Source organism: Hyla sarda, chromosome 3 (genome assembly GCF_029499605.1).
Source record: "Hyla sarda isolate aHylSar1 chromosome 3, aHylSar1.hap1, whole genome shotgun sequence".
Taxonomy (NCBI): Eukaryota; Metazoa; Chordata; class Amphibia; order Anura; family Hylidae; genus Hyla; species Hyla sarda.
This window is the reverse complement of record NC_079191.1, coordinates 4,778,710-4,797,743: the sequence shown is the minus strand read 5'-3', so window position 1 is coordinate 4,797,743 and position 19,034 is coordinate 4,778,710. Positions and strand designations below refer to the sequence as shown.

Below are 19,034 nucleotides of genomic sequence, written 5' to 3'. Positions count from 1 at the left end.
AGTACCCCCTCCCCGCCGCTCCACTCAACCCACTCCCCCACCCCACCCCCCTTAGTTCACCTGTTCAGTGTCCCTCCAGCTGTTTCCCCACTACAAATCCCAGCTTGCCCTGACATCTATAGGCTGTCAGGGCATGCTGAGAGTTGTAGTGGGGAAACTGGAGGCATACTGTATGGGTGAACACACAACCACCCCCCACCCCCCCGACATAATACTTTACCTTGTCCCCGAGCCTGCGTGCATCCACTTCCTTCAAAGCGCTCGCTCCCACCTGTCTGATTGACAGGTGGGAGCGAGCACTGCAGTGACTGAATTTCGACTTGTTGCTAGGCTTAAATGAGTCGAAATTCTGTAGTGACGTCACTGCCAAATGCATTCGGCCACTAGGAGGGCGACCCCTAGTGGCCAAATTTAAAAGTGATTTTAAACCAGTTTTTAAATTAAAGTATATTAGAGATATGTTGTGGTACTTAAGCATTTTCGCTTTTTTTTTTTTTTGCAATGTTATGGCCCCATAGGGGACTTTAACATTGCACACACTGATTTCCTTCACTGATCACTTCTATGCAATCAAATAGCATTGATCAGTGTTATCACCTGGATCTCAGGCACGGAGCAGTCATTTGGCGATCGGACACCGAGGAGGCAGATAGGGACCCCCCCTTATTTCCGTACAGCTGATCGGGACAGCGCGGTTTCACCGCGGTGGTCCCGATCAGCCCGACTGAGCAGCCGGGAAGGTTTCACTTTCATTTCAGACACGGCAATCAACTTTGATCGCTGTGTCTGAAGGGTTAAGACCGGGCATCACTGCGATTAGCCGATATGACACGGGGTCACCGTATATTTACGTCCTGCGTCGTTAAGGGGTTAACCACACTGTTGCTCAGACTTAGCACTACTGTGAACTAGAGCAACTTCTCCCCCACTGCCTTATATAGGGGAAAATCTAGGGGTTCCTATTGGCAGGCAGGGTCACATGGGGTTCACTGCTCTCTCTTAAGGGTACAGTAACACATTTAACATACAGATGCATAACAATAACTTACTAATTCATAAAAAATATATTAATCTCTCAACAAAGTGCGAACATAATTAATATAATCAGAAGTCTGTTAGTGGGGCCAACATCTGCGCTGCCCAGGTGCCCAAAGCAGTCTGAAGCCACAGGACAACAATTGGTGCTCGGACATAACAAAACTCACCACACGCTCTAAAACACAGCCATCCTCTGCGCACAGTCCTGAGTGGTGAACGGCAGTCTCTGGGAGGTAGGAGAAAATGTTCCTTTTAGTGCAAAGGTCACTCCCCGTATATAGTTGGTGCCTTAAGTAGAACCAAACGCTGTATGAATTTTGTAAACTGTGCCACTATTAGGGTAGCATGTGAGGTTGTTAAGCCTTGGAACTGTATAGAGCATACGGACTTACTGACATAGGACCTTGGGCTACAACAGACACTTCTAAGGGAACTCTGGAAGGCAGGCCGGCGCTGCCGTAGGCTCTCATTCACAACCGGTCCTGTACCACGGGGCCTTTTAGCTTTTAGCATATTCTCCCCATGATGAAGTCGAGTCCTCCTCCTTGGCCACACCCATAAACAGACAAGGACATAGACAGACACATCCTTCCATGACTAAATTTTCTCCAAGGTACCTCCCTGAATTTCGGAGGCCCTCCAGCACTTTCAGGAGACAATTAAGACAGACTACATAAAAGACATAGAGAGAGGCATCCTAACTAGATTTTAAGGAAAAAAAAGCTTTCTGGCTTTGTGCATTTACTACGACAGTATTTAAAGAAAGCAAGATAAGATGAAACAAGACAATATAATTAGCACATTATAAGACTATCTAGGATATACATTTTTTCTTTAGACAATCCTAACTAGACAAAATATTTTTAAGGCACTTTCAAGCATTTGGGCAACCAACCAGGAAGGTATAAGAATATGTAGAGAGTTCTCAGCATAGCCGGGCACGTATACAAGCGTATTGGTTTCTTCTTGACCAAAGGCTAGGCACAATTTCTTGAACTGTTGCCGAACTTAGGAACAGGAACAAATATCAATCCTGGGGAATTTATATGAATGTCCTGCACAGGCTGGTGAAATCAGGAAACAACAGAACAGGCATTAGACTTGGGGCATTTATATGAATGTCCTACACAGAGTGGTAGAGGGTTCACAGGGTCAGGGAATTCATGAGGCATAAGCAATGTCCTGTCATACTCTGAGAGTGTTTTTAGGATGGGGCAAAACGCACATACAAGCTAACAATCTCTGAATTATCCAGATATGGTATATAATACAGTGTATTTACATATGTACCATAGTGACATCAGTCCGCCCTCTCGTGCTGTACGCTAATGACATCAGTCCACCATCTCGTGCTGTACGTAATAAACATTTGTCTTCCATTACATGCTGTACACTAGTGATATCAGTCCGCCATCTCATGCTGTGTGCTAGGGACATCAGTCCCCAATCTCGTGCTGTACAATATGAACATCTGTCTTCCATCTCATGCTGTATGCTATTAACATCTGTCAGACACCACCTGCTGTATGCTGGCTACTACAATATAACATCAATCCACCATGACCCTACTTCCAGCCAACCCTACACATACACAACCCATCATCCCCAGAAAAGAGATAATTTCTTCGGCTTTTCATACAAGAGCTATTTCTTCTTCAGTCTTCACTATTTTAGAATGCCAATTCTGTTCCTTCTCCCAAGTATGGTGTCTTCCCATGCCTCCGTGTGCATATTAACACTGGCCGATAATCAGGGATACTTTACGCTGCTTTATTTTGGTGAGAATAAGCCTAAAAAATGGGCGAGCTGGAATATTTACCATGGGATACCATATGTCGCCATCACTGATTCTTAAAAACACTTTTTTATTTATTTCATTGTATCAAAATTACAGAAAATACAAACACATATAAACATTTTTCCCCGAAAAAAACCCTCCCGCCCAGTTCCCCACCCCAACCCACTACCAGCTAGGATGCCTCCCCCACTTCTTCCACTCAATTTCTATTTTCCATCCCATCTTCTTTCCTCGGTAATATATGGCCTCAAATCTTCTCATTTGTTCTATTTCCCTCTGCCACTCAACAAAACAGTGGCCGGCTGGATGAAGCACTAAGTGCGCAAAATTACCGGTGATCGCCTTCTGGACGCCATGCAGCAGTGGCCTCCCGGATCGCATGGCATCTCCATGTAGGAGCTCTTGGTCGCATTCCTTGCGGTGAGTGCGGATATCGTTTTCTTTTGATAGTTACCCGGTATATTGATGCTACTATTTTCTGTTTATCCTAGCACCTCCGCTGCACCAGCTATCATTATTGGTTTTCCATTGAGCTACTATACAATTGTATGGACCCTATGCACCTTTCTAATAGTAGCCGCCTCTGCCTCTGTTCACACTCGATATATATGCATATCTTAATTTCGTGTCTTCTAGGATTATTTTAAAAAAAATAGAAATCGGCCAAGGGCACTAAGGAGGATCTGCAGACGACTCATTGTGTACAGTGTCCCATGTGATTCTCTATTTACAGCTGTGTTTATTCTAAATCTAATATGTTACCCCTGACATAGTGCAGAAGAAAACTTAAGCCAAAAATCTAAATTCAGGCTGTTAGGAACTGATTAAAGAGTCATTCCAAATACTTACAAGTCTTCTTATTTTTGTATTTGCTGATCGGAATGTAAATCGTTCTACCACAAATCAACCTCCAGCAGAATTGTTTCTAGGTCGTTCTTTACGTTCTAGATTAGATCTTCTTAGACCAGGTCCAAGATCAAATGGACAGATCCGCCCACAGAAGAATGGGTTGGAGTGATGAAGGGCAAAGTGTTCTGGGAATTACAATGGAGAACAAATATGGCTTCCTGGAAAAATCTCGGCACAAACTGCCCCACTTACTTACGTAATGGAGGTCTCTACTGGGGTTATCTGGAGAAGTCATATCAACCAATCAATGGATGTCAAAATCGAATGTCAAATTAAAATAGAATCTGACAGCTGATTCCATTGAATCGACCCAAAAAGTATTTCATGAGATTAGTTCATCTCTAGTCACAACCACATAACCACATAATAATATAACTGGGGGCTCCTCTAACATATCTGAAGAATCTTATTTCTGCCGAAGATTGGTAACAGGCGAATACCGGAGAAGATGGCTATTACAATGTTACTACAATACGCCTCATTACCTGAAGCCTAATAGAATAGTCTCCAAGAAGAGGAATAGTGTGGCGCCCCCCGGAGGTGGGTAAGGACAGCAAATTTAATAGTTTACATTTGCAGAACTTCCCATGGTAGATAAACTTATACCAATCTGGACTATTCCAAATGGAAGAGCACCAAATGGTCCCCATCCTTGTGGAGATGTCCCGTGAGGTGCTGGCACCATCAGGTGGTGGTGAGTTCACAGTCAGCTGTATATTTTGCTATATAAAATGTTCCTGTGGTTCTTCCTCATCCCATAAAGCTTCAATATTGGACACATCTCCTCCTCATATGTGAAGTTGGCATCGAAATAAGGAAGGTGCCCGAGGCAAGGGAGTTGGCAGCCAAAAATACTAGTTGTTCTTGATTAATCCACCTAATGTTATTGTGAAGAAGTGCGTAACATGGATTACATAATCCGGATAACATGAGAACCATAACATCCTCCTCCCCCCATCATCTCATCCTCCATCTCCTCCCATCATGTCTATAATAAGCGGAGGAGCTGGATCCCTCATCTCCAGAACCAGAAGACCAGAAGACATGTCTCCAGTCACCAGCTCTCTGCTCCTCCTCATCCTCTGCTATGTGGGCTCCTCCACTGCCGATATATCAGGTAAATCTACTGGGGATGGTGAGAAGTGACCTGAGGGGATGAGGAACGTTATAGGCGGCCAAAGTCATACCACAAACTATATTATTATTTTATTATTATTATCATTTTATTTTCAATTTTATAATCTTTTTATATTCTGGGTTTCATTCCCAGTATCTCTTATTCTGTATATATATATATATATATATATATATATATATATATATATATATACACTGCACAGTACCACTTCTTCTGTCCTGTATAATGGGTGTAATCCTCAGTATCAGCTCTTATTCTGTATATATATATATATATATATATATATACACTGCACAGTACCACTTCTCCTGTCCTGTATACTGGTGGTAATCCTCAGGTGGACACAATCAGTGGGTGTGTCTCGTTAGAGTCAGTGCTGCTGCTGGGAGCGATCCAGGTGGTTCCAGGCTCCTGCTCCCTTCTGCCCTGGGAGGGAGCGGGTTTCTGGGATGCAGAGGGAAAGCAAGTCCCAGGCTTCTGGTTCCCGGAGTAGGCTGGCGGGGATGGAGGATGCACAGCAACCGGCCTGTTCGGAGGGGGTAAGGAGACCTGGTGGGGGAAGCAGCAATGTTTCTCCTGCCCCCCCTCTGGACCCTGACCTAAGCTGCGAGGCTTCAGGAGGATATATGGAGGTGAAGGGCTGGGGCGTGCGGAGGCCCCGGGAGCCTGTCAGCGACTACAGCTCCAGGATTGCCTATTATACACAGGCCTACAAGCAGAAAGGCAAAGAACTGTTCAGGCTGCGTGAGGAGCTGAGATGCGCCCGAGTGCGGGCAAACACCTCGTCCGGGAGCAAGCGGGCAGAGGCTAATAAGGACATTACAAAGCTTAAGTCCGAAATAAACATCTTAGAGAGAAAAAGGATGGACATTCAGACACACAGCGGCCCCTTCCTGGAGAAGCTGCTGAACCAGGAGAGGTTTGAGGGGCAGAAGGGGCCAAGCCAGAGTGACCCCCCTGCTGAGGAGGATAGTGACCCCACTAACATCCAGGATCCATCGCAGGGGTCTCAGAGTGGGATCTGTCCTGGACAAGGACCACCGGCCTCAACATCAGGATCCAGGAGGAGCTCGGAGGAGGAGAACAGTGACCCCGGGGGGAGACTCATGGCCATCATCAGGCAGATGGAGTCTCCAGTACACATGGAGTGCTTCACATTTGGAGAAGACCCTGTACCAGATGAGGGAGAGAGGAGGAGGAGGAGAAGGAATGACCAGAAGGGGGGTGAGTCGGTATCATTTTCCTATGTCCCCCTTTCCCCAGCTCCACCTAGTCAGGGCCCTGCGGTGGGTTCTGTGCAAGGGAAGAGCAGTGGGCAGAGTATGAAGGTCCCTACGGGAAAGTCATGTGACACTGTTTCAGCTTGTAGTAGCGGTAAGAGTGTCGGGGCGATTTCGGCTGTGAAGCCGGACATGTCTGGTGAGGTCAGCAGCCCAGCGGGAGGCTGCTTTTCTTCGGCACCGGGACAGGGCAAGGCGGGCAGTGGTAAAGCTTTGTTACCGGTGCCGGAGATGAGGAGCGAGGGCGGAGATAAGCGGCGCCACCAGGCACTTGGTGGTAAAATAGGCTCAACGGTGGAGTCTGCGGCTGGTGTGTTGTCTGCTGTCGGGGTGTCACCTGCAGAGGCTTCTCGAGGGGGAACCTCATCTGCGGTTGGGGCAGGTGGCACCTCGGCAGGGATAATAAAACCGGCTAAGGCTGGACTGGCAATGGCGGCTGCTAAAGCAGTGGAGAACATTAAAGGGACTGTCCTCAAACCCATGGGGACTGGACAAAATAGGAACTGTTCCTGCAGCTAGATGGCCTCCTGTCCCAAAGGACTTTCCTGTGACCAGTGAGGCGGAGGGGGTTCCTGACCAGTCAGAGTCTATTATTGGGGCGGGGCAAGACTGGTCAGGAGCACCCGATGAAGCTGAGGTCACATGTGTACATAATGTAAATACTGTAAATAATGTACATATGGGGGGTCTGTCTGTGGGGTCTGGTCCAGGACTGAGTGGAGGTGTGAATGGGGTAGAGAGAGTGAAGGAGGATGGGAATGATGATGAGAGGATGGATGGAGGGGATGTGAGTGCGAGAGGGGGGGTGAGTATGGCTTCTGTGGAGAGTGAGGTTGGTCCATCTGAACCCCCGGCAGCGGCGCCCGCTAGGAGTTATGCCGGTGTTGCTGCCGGGGCAAGTGGGCCTCATGGGAATCCTGCACCTTCTGGTCCTGGGCATAGTGACCTTCAGAGGTGCTTTCTAGAGGCCTTGCGGAGGGGGGATAAATCTATCACTGTAGAGGGTAGAGAGGTAGAACTGTCCTTTTGGATAGAGAGGCATGGCCTTGGGGCCTTCCGAGAGCAAAGGAGAGGAGTCATGGTCACTCCCCACAGCCGGGTCTGGGGTCCCCAGGAGGAATGTGGTCCATCTTAGGTGGAGGGGCAGTGATACCTGTCCAAACAGGTCAAAAGTAGTTGAGCTCCTCCTCAAGATGGATTTCAGGGCGGGTGACATCTTTGCCCTGATACATCCTCATGGTACCCCATTTTTCGATGTCAGCTTCGTCCGGGCTGAAGGGCTCGAGCTCTTTTGGTCTCGGTACGAGCTGGCAAAGATAGCACCCGAGTGGCGAGACTTTGCTGTCCAGGCAATTTCTCGCCAGAATAACATCAAGAAAGTGACGGTATTAACGTGTAACGAATCTGTTTCTTGCATAGACATCATGACCTGGATTGGGCGTTATGGAGAGGTGGTCAGTATTCCCCAGAAGAACAGGGATGAATTTGGTATCTGGTCAGGGGCCTGGACCTTCATGGTCAAGTTGAAGGTTTCGGGTAATTCTGTCACCCACATTCCCTCCTCCACTTTTCTGGGGAGGGACAGGATCCTGGTTTTCTACCAGGGACAGCCGAAGGTCTGCCATAGGTGCGGTGACCCGACACACTTCAGCGCACAATGTAAGGTCCAGAAGTGCGCGTTGTGTGGAGGGTTAGGACATCTCGCCGCAACCTGTGGGGACATTCGTTGTCACCTGTGTGGGGGCCTCGGTCACCCCTTCAGCCGCTGTCCGGTCTCTTTTGCCAATGCGGTGGAATCTCCAGCTGGGGTTAGCAGAGATGCTGACTCCACTGGGGAGGGTACCGGCGGAGGCGGGGAGACTACGGGTCCAAGGAAGAAAAGAATGACACCTTCTAGGCTGAGGCGTTTGGAGGCACGCCAAAGGGAAAGGGAAGGGGCTTCTCAGGTGACAGCTGAGGTAGCTTTACCTGACCCTGAGATGGTGGATTCTGCTGAGGATCTGAGCGATGGTGGGCTGGAGGAGGAGGCCAGGAGACTGGATAGAGAGGAGGAGGAGGATAAGAGGGCCATCACTGCTACCTCCTCTCCAGGAGAGAGTATGGATGAGGAGAGCAAAGAGTGGCTAAAGAATAAGAGAAAATCGGGTGCCAGGAAAAAGAGGAGGAAGAGGAGCAAAGAAAAGGAGTCCCCTTCTTTGGAGTGGGATCATTCAGTCCCCCTCACCCTTGTCCAGGTACCAGCGGAAGGATCTACCGCCTCCCCTCTGGTAGATAGCCCTAACCGGTACCAAGTCCTCAGGGATAACATCTCTTCCTCTGATGAGGAGGCCGGGGACGAGGTGCCGGTGTCTGAAGTGAGGCCTTCTGGGAGCGTCAAGTCCTCCTCTCTGGTAACGGGAAGGGAGGCTGTCCCAGGACCAGGTGGGGTGCAGGAGGTGACCTCTGGAAAAGAGGGGAACTCTGTAAATTCTGTAAATATGGATATGTCTCTGTGCTTAAAAAGGGGTAAATTGGGTAATTCTGATGATGATACTAAGGAAAAGGGAGGGAAGAAGAGGGCTGTCTAGCTTGATCACACATGATGGCGGCACCCTCCCCGTTGACGCTGGCGAGTATTAATGTCGCCAGCATAAAGTCAGATGCGGCAAGATTTGCGGCCTTTGATTTTCTCGGCCGAATTGAGGCCGACATTTTATTTTTGCAGGAGACCAGGTTGACAGATCTAACCGCTATCCATAAGGCGAAGCATGAGTGGCGCCATGGGCCCTCTCACTGGTCTCTTGCGGCCCAGCCGTATAGCGGGGTGGCGGTTCTTTTTAAAACCGCTCAGGTAGAATGCAGACGTGTAATCGAGCTAGAAATGGGGAGATGTCTGGTATTAGACGTCCTCATGAAGGGACAAGAATTACGTCTTATAAACATCTACGGTCCACAGACTAGGTGGGACCGGAAAAGTCTCTTTATGAGGATTAAGCCTCTACTGTTTACTAGCCGGCAGGTCATCTTTGGAGGAGACTTTAATACTGTTACAAGGTCTCTTGATAGGGGAGGCTCCAGGGATCGGCTAGATTATGATAGCGTCGCCTTGAATAGAATAGCTAGTGAGTCTCGCCTGGTGGATGTCCACATCCGGCACACCCCAGGTCACAGCGGGTTCACTTACTTTAGAGGTAGAGAGATCAGGTCTAGGATAGATAGGTTTTTTTTGAAGGAGGATTCTGTCTCTTCACCTTTACAGGTTGTTGAGGTGGAGTTCTCTGACCACTGTTTGATTATGTTCTCTTTGAATGTTTCAGAGACCCCCAGGATGGGAAGGGGATTGTGGAAGCTGAATTCGTCCCTCCTGGAAGTCAAGGAGATAAGACGGTCCTTTGAGGAGTTTCTGCAGAGCCAGGTACCATTACTGGACTTATGCAACACTAAGTCAGAGTGGTGGGAGATGTTCAAAAAACGGGCTGCGAGATTCTTCCGCCAGACCGCGAACCTTAGGAGTCTGAATAGGGATTGTCTCTATCAGGAACTAAGGAGGAAACTCGAGGTTCTGGTCTCGACTGGAGGTGACCGAGAGGAAATCTCCAGAGTGAAATCTTTGCTAAAGAAGTGCCAGTATGATAGACACGCATCTTTAGTTTTTGAAAGGGATTTTGGGAAGTACCGCTCGCCCGACCCTTTCCGGAGCTGTAAGATGTCAGTGGATTGTAAGATCGTGACCGGCCTGGTCGATAGTGCAGGATCTCTGAACAAGTCCAGATCGGGGATCCTGGAGGTCGTCAGAGCCTTTTACTCGCACCTCTTGGGGAAGAGGGATCTAGATCGAGGCAAGATGGCGGCTTTCCTGGCTGATGCCATTCCTCAGTCAGGAGTAGACCCCTCTCTTAGTGTTTTGACAGAGAAGATCAGAGAAGAGGAAGTTAAGCTGGCGATTGAGAGGCTTGCCCTCAAAAAGTCGCCAGGGCCGGATGGCTTAACATCCGAGTTTTATAAGACCTTTAAGGACATCTTGGTTCCCCTCTTGACTGAGGTAATAAATGAGTGTCTATCCTCGGGCACTCTGCTGAGGTCAATGAGGAGGTCGGCTCTGATCATCCTGTCAAAGGGTAAAGACTCGTCCCACATTGAGAATTGGCGTCCCATAGCGCTTCTCAATGTGGACAGAAAGATTCTGGCAAAAGTGCTATTCAACAGGTTGGTGAAATTTGCGCCCCAGCTCCTTTCGGGGTCCCAGCACTGCTCTGTTCCCGGTCATAGCACTTTTAGTGCGGTGCTGGGTGTCCGCGAGGCCGTGGAGCAGGGTCGGGCTGGTCACTGGAAGGGGTTTCTGCTGTCCCTGGACCAGGCAAAGGCTTTTGATCGAGTTGATCACGAGTATCTCTGGTCCACTCTTTTGAAATACGGTCTGCCAGGGGGGTTTGTGGATTGGCTGAGAACATTGTACGCAGGGGCTGAGACTTTTCCATTGGTAAACGGTTGGGTGGGCCGCCCTTTTGGGGTGGAGTCTGGTGTGCGTCAAGGCTGTCCGTTAAGCCCTTTGCTTTATGTGTTCGCGATCGACCCCTTCCTTCGAAGGCTAGATCGCGAACCATTGGCGGGGGTGAGGATGGACCCGGCGGTGCCGGATTCGGCCTTAAGGGTAGTGGCATACGCTGATGACGTCTCCATTTTTGTCTCTTCGCAAGGGGAGGCGGAATGGGTGATGTCAGAGGTGGATTGCTACTCGGAGGCATCCGGGTCTAAGATCAACCGGGAAAAGTGCAAAAGTCTTTGGTTGGGAGGTGGAGACCCTGAGTTCTGTCTCCCGGACACCCTCCCTGTGCCCCAGGAATCTGCAAAAATTTGGTCCCGGGGATTACCCCACACGAAATTGGGAAAGCAGACTGGAAGATGTCTCCAAAAGAGTGGAACAGTGGAAAGGTTGGTCTTTGACCTTTAGGGAAAGGGTCTTCTTGATCAGGTCCTACTTGCTCCCGTTGTTAATCTATCTGGGCAGTGTCAGCCTTTTGCCAGAACCCCTCTGGAGCCGGGTCTACAGTCTGTTCTTCCTAATGTTGTGGGGGAATAGACTGAACCTAATTAAGAGGGAGGTGACTTACCGCACGAGGAGACTAGGCGGGTTGGGTATGGTCAAGCCGGTGGTATTCCTAGTGAATTCCTTTTTAAAGACCAATATATCAAACCTCTGGACAGAGAGGGCTCCTCCGTGGGTAGTCTCTTGCAGGAGATGGTTTCAGCCTTTCTTCCAGGAATGGGAGAGAGGCGGTCAAGTGAAAGATCTTCGCACGTCACACGGGCATCTCCCGACTTATGTTGCACTGGTTCTGAAGGTCATCAGGAGGTGGGGGCTGGGGATGTGGGAGGTAAGAACTCTGCCGAGGAAAATCCTCGATAACAGGGTCTTGCTGAGCCATTTCCAGAAACCACTGGCCCTCAAGGATTGCCCAGGTCGGGATCAAGGGATTGGGTTGGCTCTTTTAAATTCACCTAGGATCCCCTTGAAGTATTGGGACTTGACCTGGCGAGGCTTCCATGGTAAGCTATATGTAAGGGGCAATCTGAAGTACAGGAACTCCGATGAAAAGGGTTGTCCCCGCGAGGAGTGTGGGGGTGTGCTGGACATGGACCACTTCCTGCTTCAGTGCCCTTTTAATATAGAGGTATATCAAAGGGTGGGAGCTTCCATCGGCTGGCCGCGGCTGGCTGCCCTTTCCTATGCTGAGTGGGTTTATGCGGCCTTCAAAGATCTGGGTGTCCGGGACCGGAGCACTTCATTTATAGTCAGCGCAGTGGTCAGGTATCACATGTGGCAAGCGAGGTGTTTAGTGTCGACGAGACAGAAAATCCTCCCTGTGGACGAGGTTTGTAGGAACACGCTCGGTGACCTGGTGAAGGTTCGTTCTTTGGAGTATGAAAAGTTTGGTGCATTTAGTGCCTCTACCCTGTGGAGGGGGTTCTCCTTTAAGGTGCCCTAACCTAGTAATCTCCTCCCTGGTGATGGGCTGAAGCTGTCACCAGACATTTTTGTTTTGATAAAGACGAAAAGATGTAGGCGGCTACAGACATCGAACCGGAGCCCTGAGGGGTTGGTGTTATGGTGTAGGGATTGTATATTGTATAAAGGTTGTATATATGTGTAGGAGTTGTGTATATATGTATAGGGACTGTACATATATAATGAATAACGTTATATTATTTGATGTATATTTTTGTGTATAATTTTGTGTAGGTTATAGGAAAGGTGGGGGATATTTATAAGTAAATTCTTATATATTGTTTTTTTTGTGTGTTTATTATTTAGTGTATGGATATGTGTAGGTGTATATGTGTGTATATATACTTATATATGTATATTATTGATTAGATTTTTGTGCATATATTATATAAAAAAAAAAAATTCTTTTGTATAGGTACGTGTGGTGTATAAAGTTATATAGAATGTGGTGTATATAGTTATATAGGTATGTCATGTATATAGTTATATAGGTTGGCGGTGTGTGTGTATATAGGTATGGAGTGTGTGTTGTCCTGGACCAGAAGGGATATTTGTTTGTGATATTATTTGTTATGCATTAGGTTTATCTTATGTTTGATTATCATTGTTATGGTTGTTATGTTTGGTTTATGTTTTGTATTTCTTTTTATATAAAATAAAAGAGTTCCTCAGTATCTGCTCTTATTCTGTATGTATATATATATATATATATATATATATATATATATATATATATATATATATATATATGATTGCAATAGAACCAGCACATCCCAAAAAAATATGGCAAGAAGAGATAAGGGGTGCACGCATGTTCCGAACCTCGGCCCACTGGTTCTTCAATCCACAGAAAAAATGCAGGCAGCACACCACAGCTTGTATCCAAAGAAAAGCGAGTTTATTCCATGATGTGATAGAGACTACGTTTCTCCAGCCTCATGCTGGCTTTCCCACACTTGAGAAACGTAGTCTCTATCACATCATGGAATAAACTCGCTTTTCTTTGGATACAAGCTGTGGTGTGCTGCCTGCATTTTTTCTATATATATATATATATATATATATATATATATATATATATATATATGTATATATATATATTCTATGTATAAAGAAAGAAGCCGGTCACATGGGACAATCACCCTCCATACCACATGACATCACTTATCTCTGACAGGTCAACCATTTCTATTGCAGAAAAGTGTGGCACCTGTCCGATTCCAAATACAAGATGTAAGTTTCCACCTCCAAAAGGAGAATGTAATTCTGACATAGACTGTGATGGAGCCCTGATGAGACAGGAGATGATTGTAGATGGAGCCCTGATGGGACAGGAGATGCTTGTAGATGGAGCCCTGATGGGACAGGAGATGCTTGTAGCTGGAGCTCGGTATGGGACAGGAGATGCTTGTAGATGGAGCTCTGTATGGGACAGGAGATGCTTGTAGATGGAGCTCTGTATGGGACAGGAGATGCTTGTAGATGGAGTTCTGTATGGGACAGGGGATGCTTGTAGATGGAGTTCTGTATGGGACAGGAGATGCTTGTAGATGGAGCTCTGTATGGGACAGGAGATGCTTGTAGATGGAGTTCTGTATGGGACAGGGGATGCTTGTAGATGGAGTTCTGTATGGGACAGGAGATGCTTGTAGATGGAGTTCTGTATGGCACAGGAGATGCTTGTAGATGGAGTTCTGTACGGGACAGGAGATGCTTGTAGATGGAGTTCTGTATGGGACAGGAGATGATTGTAGATGGAGCCCTGATGGGACAGGAGATGATTGTAGATGGAGTTCTGTATGGGACAGGAGATGCTTGTAGATGGAGTTCTGTATGGGACAGGAGATGCTTGTAGATGGAGTTCTGTACAGGACAGGACATGCTTGTAGATGGAGCTCGGTATGGGACAGGAGATACTTGTAGATGGAGCTCTGTATGGGACAGGAGATGATTGTAGATGGAGTTCTGTACGGGACAGGAGATGCTTGTAGTTGGAGTTCTGTACGGGACAGGAGATGATTGTAGATGGAGCTCGGTATGGGACAGGAGATGCTTGTAGATGGAGCTCTGTATGGGACAGGAGATGCTTGTAGATGGAGCTCTGTATGGGACAGGAGATGCTTGTAGATGGAGTTCTGTATGGGACAGGAGATGTTTGTAGATGGGGCTGGTATTAATTCTGTGTAATATTCAGGGTATAATGTCCCTTGCAGAGAATTTGGGGTCCATTATAGGAGCCTATGCATGAGCCCTAACTGGGAGCATCTCAATGACCCTGCTTAATGACTGTGACCGATTTCATGGGGATGAAACAACTTTAAAGATCTTGGGGGGGGGGGGGGGTCCGACTGCTGGATAAAGGACAAGTGTTGTAATTCGGAATAGCCCTTTAAGCAGGGGCATTGCTGTGATCACTAGTAGAGAGGAGGGTGTTGTGACGGGGTTCAACACATAAGGATTGTCACACAATCAACCGAGCAGGAGATGGGAGAACAGCACCAGGTTTATTGGCAGAGATCACAAAACTAAACACAATTCACACGATGAGGGGTGATCCGGAGTCTGGGCAAACAATGGGCAACAGAGGGGCACAGTCACTGGGCACAGGAAAGGAACAAACTGCAGATCCCGGGATTCAGCTCCGGGTCCAACACTCCACACTCCAATGTATTGTTCACAGTCCACAGATAACAGCTCCACGTCTAGTGATACCTCAAGTCTCCTGGGAGGTCCGGTCCTCACATCCGCTCCTCAGTTCACAGGGGTCCACAGCTAAGTCCACAGATATGTCCAACACTATTCCTTGTTCCAGAGGGCGGCCTCAGCCACGGCTCCTCTATCCCAGCAATTCTCCAGATTCTGGGGCACAATCTCCAGGGAAGTGTTGTACTGGCAGCAACTCTTACCCCAGAGATCATCACAGCAACGGCAGGCTCTGATCTCCCATCAGATCCTGTCTCCTGGACATCACACACTCCACCCAGAGTCCCCCAACCCGCTCTTCTTATCTACCCAGATTCCTGTAAGGGGGAGGGAAGGCATCTCCAAGGTGTCTGCCCCAGACCTGAGGTGGGCACCAGGAATAATTTGCATTCCTTTGGTCAATATCCCCCATCTTCCTGTGTCCATCCAGCCCCACCCAGACCAGACATACATAGCAGGGTCAGTCCACATTCCTTTGCTCAGCATCTTCCTGTGTCCATCTCATGTCTAGACATATCAACCATGACAACCGATCACCCTGCCCCTCCCTAACACATATAGAAATGACCTAAGTTACCTACAGAATACATCTGAAACTCAGGAAGAATTATAAGGAATACTTTGGTGCCTGTGCACCATCACAGTGTGAACACCAGCAGAGAGGATGGTGTGATCACCAGTAGAGGGAAGGGTGTGATCACCGGTAGAGAGGAGGGTGTGATCACCAGTAGAGGGAAGGGTGTGATCACCGGTAGAGAGGAGGGTGTGATCACCAGTAAAGAGGAGGGTGTGATCACCAGTAGAGAGGATGGTGTGATCACCAGTAGAGAGGAGGGTGTGATCACCAGTAAAGAGGAGGGTGTGATCACCAGTAGAGGGGAGGGTGTGATCACCAGTAAAGAGGAGGGTGTGATCACCAGTAGAGAGGAGGGTGTGATCACCAGTAGAGAGGATGGTGTGATCACCAGTAGAGAGGATGGTGTGATCACCAGTAGAGGGGAGGATGTGATCACCAGTAGAGAAGAGGGTGTGATCACCAGTAGAGAGGAGGGTGTGATCACCAGTAGAGGGGAGGGTGTGATCACCAGTAAAGAGGAGGGTGTGATCACCAGTAGAGAGGAGGGTGTGATCACCAGTACAGAGGATGGTGTGATCCCCAGTAGAGAGGATGGTGTGATCACCAGTAGAGGGGAGGATGTGATCACCAGTAGAGAGGAGGGTGTGATCACCAATAGAGAGGAGGGTGTGATCGCCAGTAGGGAGGATGATGTGATCACCAGTAGAGAGGAGGGTGTGATCACCAGTAGAGAGGAGGGTGTGATCACCAGTAGAGAGGATGATGTGATCACCAGTAGAGAGGAGGGTGTGATCACCAGTAGAGGGGAGGGTGTGATCACCAGTAGAGAGGAGGGTGTGATCGCCAGTAGAGAGGATGATGTGATCATTAGTAGAGAGGAGGGTGTGATCACCGGTAGAGAGGAGGGTGTGATCACTAGTAGAGAGGAGGGTGTGATCACTAGTAGAGAGGAGGGTGTGATCACTAGTAGAGAGGAGGGTGTGATCACCAGTAGAGAGGAGGGTGTGATCATTAGTAGAGAGGAGGGTGTGATCACTAGTAGAGAGGAGGGTGTGATCACTAGTAGAGAGGAGGGTGTGATCACCAGTAGAGAGGAGGGTGTGATCACCAGTAGAGAGGAGGGTGTGATCACCAGTAGAGAGGAGGGTGTGATCACTAGTATAGAGGATGGTGTGACATACACTCCTGTATTCTCTCACATTTAGTCTCACGGGGTGTAATGTCTGGGTGAAGGTGACGGACACAATAATAAAAACTAGACATACTTGTCAATTTAAAAGGGTACTCTGACCCTAGGCATCTTATCACCCATCCAAAGGATAGGGGATTAGATAGTTGATTGTGGGGTCTCACTGCCGGGACCCCCACAATCTCAGTGCAGCACCTGTGCTGCACCGCCATTATAAACATTATGTTTAGAACACTGGGTTTCCATGGACAGAAACGTGACGTCATGCCACCTCCATTAATGTCAATGGGAGGGGGCCTTATGGCCAGTGTAAAAGTGCTTTCCCCACTGTCCTATAAAAATCCTCTCAGAGGCTACTTTTGGATAGTGTATCTCTTGACGAGAGATCGTTGACTTCTAGACATGGCTCTGAGATGCACTTAATAACATCTTGCCCAGATAAGAGACTTTATTGGACTGAGAGAAGCAATGAGTTATCTACCATCCAGGCAGTTCTGACCAAGTTGTTAGGGGGTGTTGGGAGGAGTGGTTACGTGAGAGTACGCACAAAAGGTGAATAGAATGTGCCACAGGATGCAATCTGAAACTTGTATTCTTCCAATATCCCAACCATGTATTAACTTGTATCCAGGCTAGAGTTGCCCAACAGGGTACGAGCCCCTAGGGACCTTTGACGTAAATGTACATCATGATGCCGGGGACATCTACGAAATGAACATGAAGCAAACGCAGGAGTTGCACTCGCTTCATGCACAATTTACCCCGGCTCCTATCAGTAGCTGGGACTTCGCCGTTGATGGCCGACATTAGCGATCACACTGATGTCTGCCATTAATTCTATAGAAGCAGTGATCAATGTCAATGATGGCATATATAGGGAAAATGAAGGTGCTGGTGGATTCAGGTAAGCGCATCAGACCTCTGCAATTTGATCGGACTGTGCTGGATGGGCGATCTCCATGGAGCAGGATGGCCAATCACTAGTTTTAAGGATGGGTGACCTCCAGTGTGCATGATGGGTGATCTCCAGTGTGCCGGATGGGTGACCTCCAGTGTGCAGGATGGCCAATCACTAGTGTTCAGCATGGGTGACCTCCAGTGTACAGGATGGGCAATCTCCAGTGTGCAGGATGGGCGATCACCAGTGTACAGAATCGGCGAGCTACCTCCAGTGTGAGCTACCTCCAGTGTGCAGGATGGGCGATCTCCAGTGTACAGGATGCGTGATCTCCAGTGTACAGGATAGGTGACCTTTAATATACAGGATGGGTGACCTTCAGAGTACAGGATTGGTGATCTCTAGTGTGAAGGATGGGTGACCTCCAGTGTAAAGGATGGCCAATCACTAGTGTTCAGGATGGGTGACGTCCAGTGTACAGGATGGGCAATCTCCAGTGTGCAGGATGGGAGATCACCAATGTACAGATTCGGCGACCTCCAGTGTAAAGGATGAGTGACCTCCAGTGTACAGGATGAGCGATCTCCAGTGTACAAGATGGGCAATCTCCAGTGTGCAGGATGGGTGACCTCCAGTGTACAGGATGGGCGATCTCCAGTGTACAGGATGGGCGATCTCCAGTGTACAGGATGGGCGATCTCCAGTGTACAGGATGGGTAACCTTCAGTGTACAGGATTGGTGATCTCTAGTGTGCAGGATGGGTGACCTCCAGTGTGCAGGATGGGTGACCTCCAGTGTGCAGGATGGGTGACCTCCAGTGTGCAGGATGGGTGATCTCCAGTGTGCAGGATGGGCGACCTCCAGTGTGCAGGATGGGCGACCTCCAGTGTGCAGGATGGGTGACCTCCAGTGTGCAGGATGGGTGACCTCCAGTGTACAGGATGGCCGATCTCCAGTGTGCAGGATGGGTGACCTCCAGTGTACAGGATGGGTGATCTCCAGTGTACAGGATGGGTGACCTTCAGTGTGCAGGATGGGCGACCTACAGTGTACAGGATGGGTGACCTCCAGTGTACAGGATGGGTGACCTCCAGTGTACAGGATGGGCGACCTCCAGTGTACAGGATGGGCGATCTCCAGTGTACAGGATGGGTGACCTCCAGTGTACAGGATGGGTGACCTCCAGTGTGCAGGATGGGTGATCTCCAGTGTGCAGGATGGGTGACCTCCAGTGTACAGGATGGGTGACCTCCAGTGTGCAGGATGGGTGACCTCCAGTGTGCAGGATGGGCGACCTCCAGTGTGCAGGATGGGCGACCTCCAGTGTGCAGGATGGGCGACCTCCAGTGTACAGGATGGCCGATCTCCAGTGTGCAGGATGGGCGATCTCCAGTGTGCAGGATGGGCGATCTCCAGTGTGCAGGATGGGCGACCTCCAGTGTGCAGGATGGGCGACCTCCAGTGTGCAGGATGGGTGACCTCCAGTGTGCAGGATGGGCGACCTCCAGTGCGCAGGA

The 19,034-nt window shown here is 48.7% G+C and overlaps 1 protein-coding gene across 6 annotated transcripts in view; it reads right to left on the bottom strand.

Annotated features, from left to right (window-relative positions):
- The window catches only part of LOC130361114 (whey acidic protein-like), a 296,171-nt gene that overhangs the window by 69,324 nt on the left and 207,813 nt on the right, over positions 1-19,034 (bottom strand). The window contains exons 3-4 of one of the 6 annotated variants that reach the window (XM_056563690.1): positions 1,934-2,102; positions 1,206-1,264 (exon numbers count right to left, since the gene is read on the bottom strand). The exons of 4 other annotated variants lie outside the window; for them this stretch is intronic. The gene's annotated coding sequence lies outside the window, so the exon portion shown is untranslated. The remainder of the gene's footprint in view (positions 1-1,205; positions 1,265-1,933; positions 2,103-19,034) is intronic. One more of the 6 variants, XM_056563691.1, reaches the window with a different exon arrangement.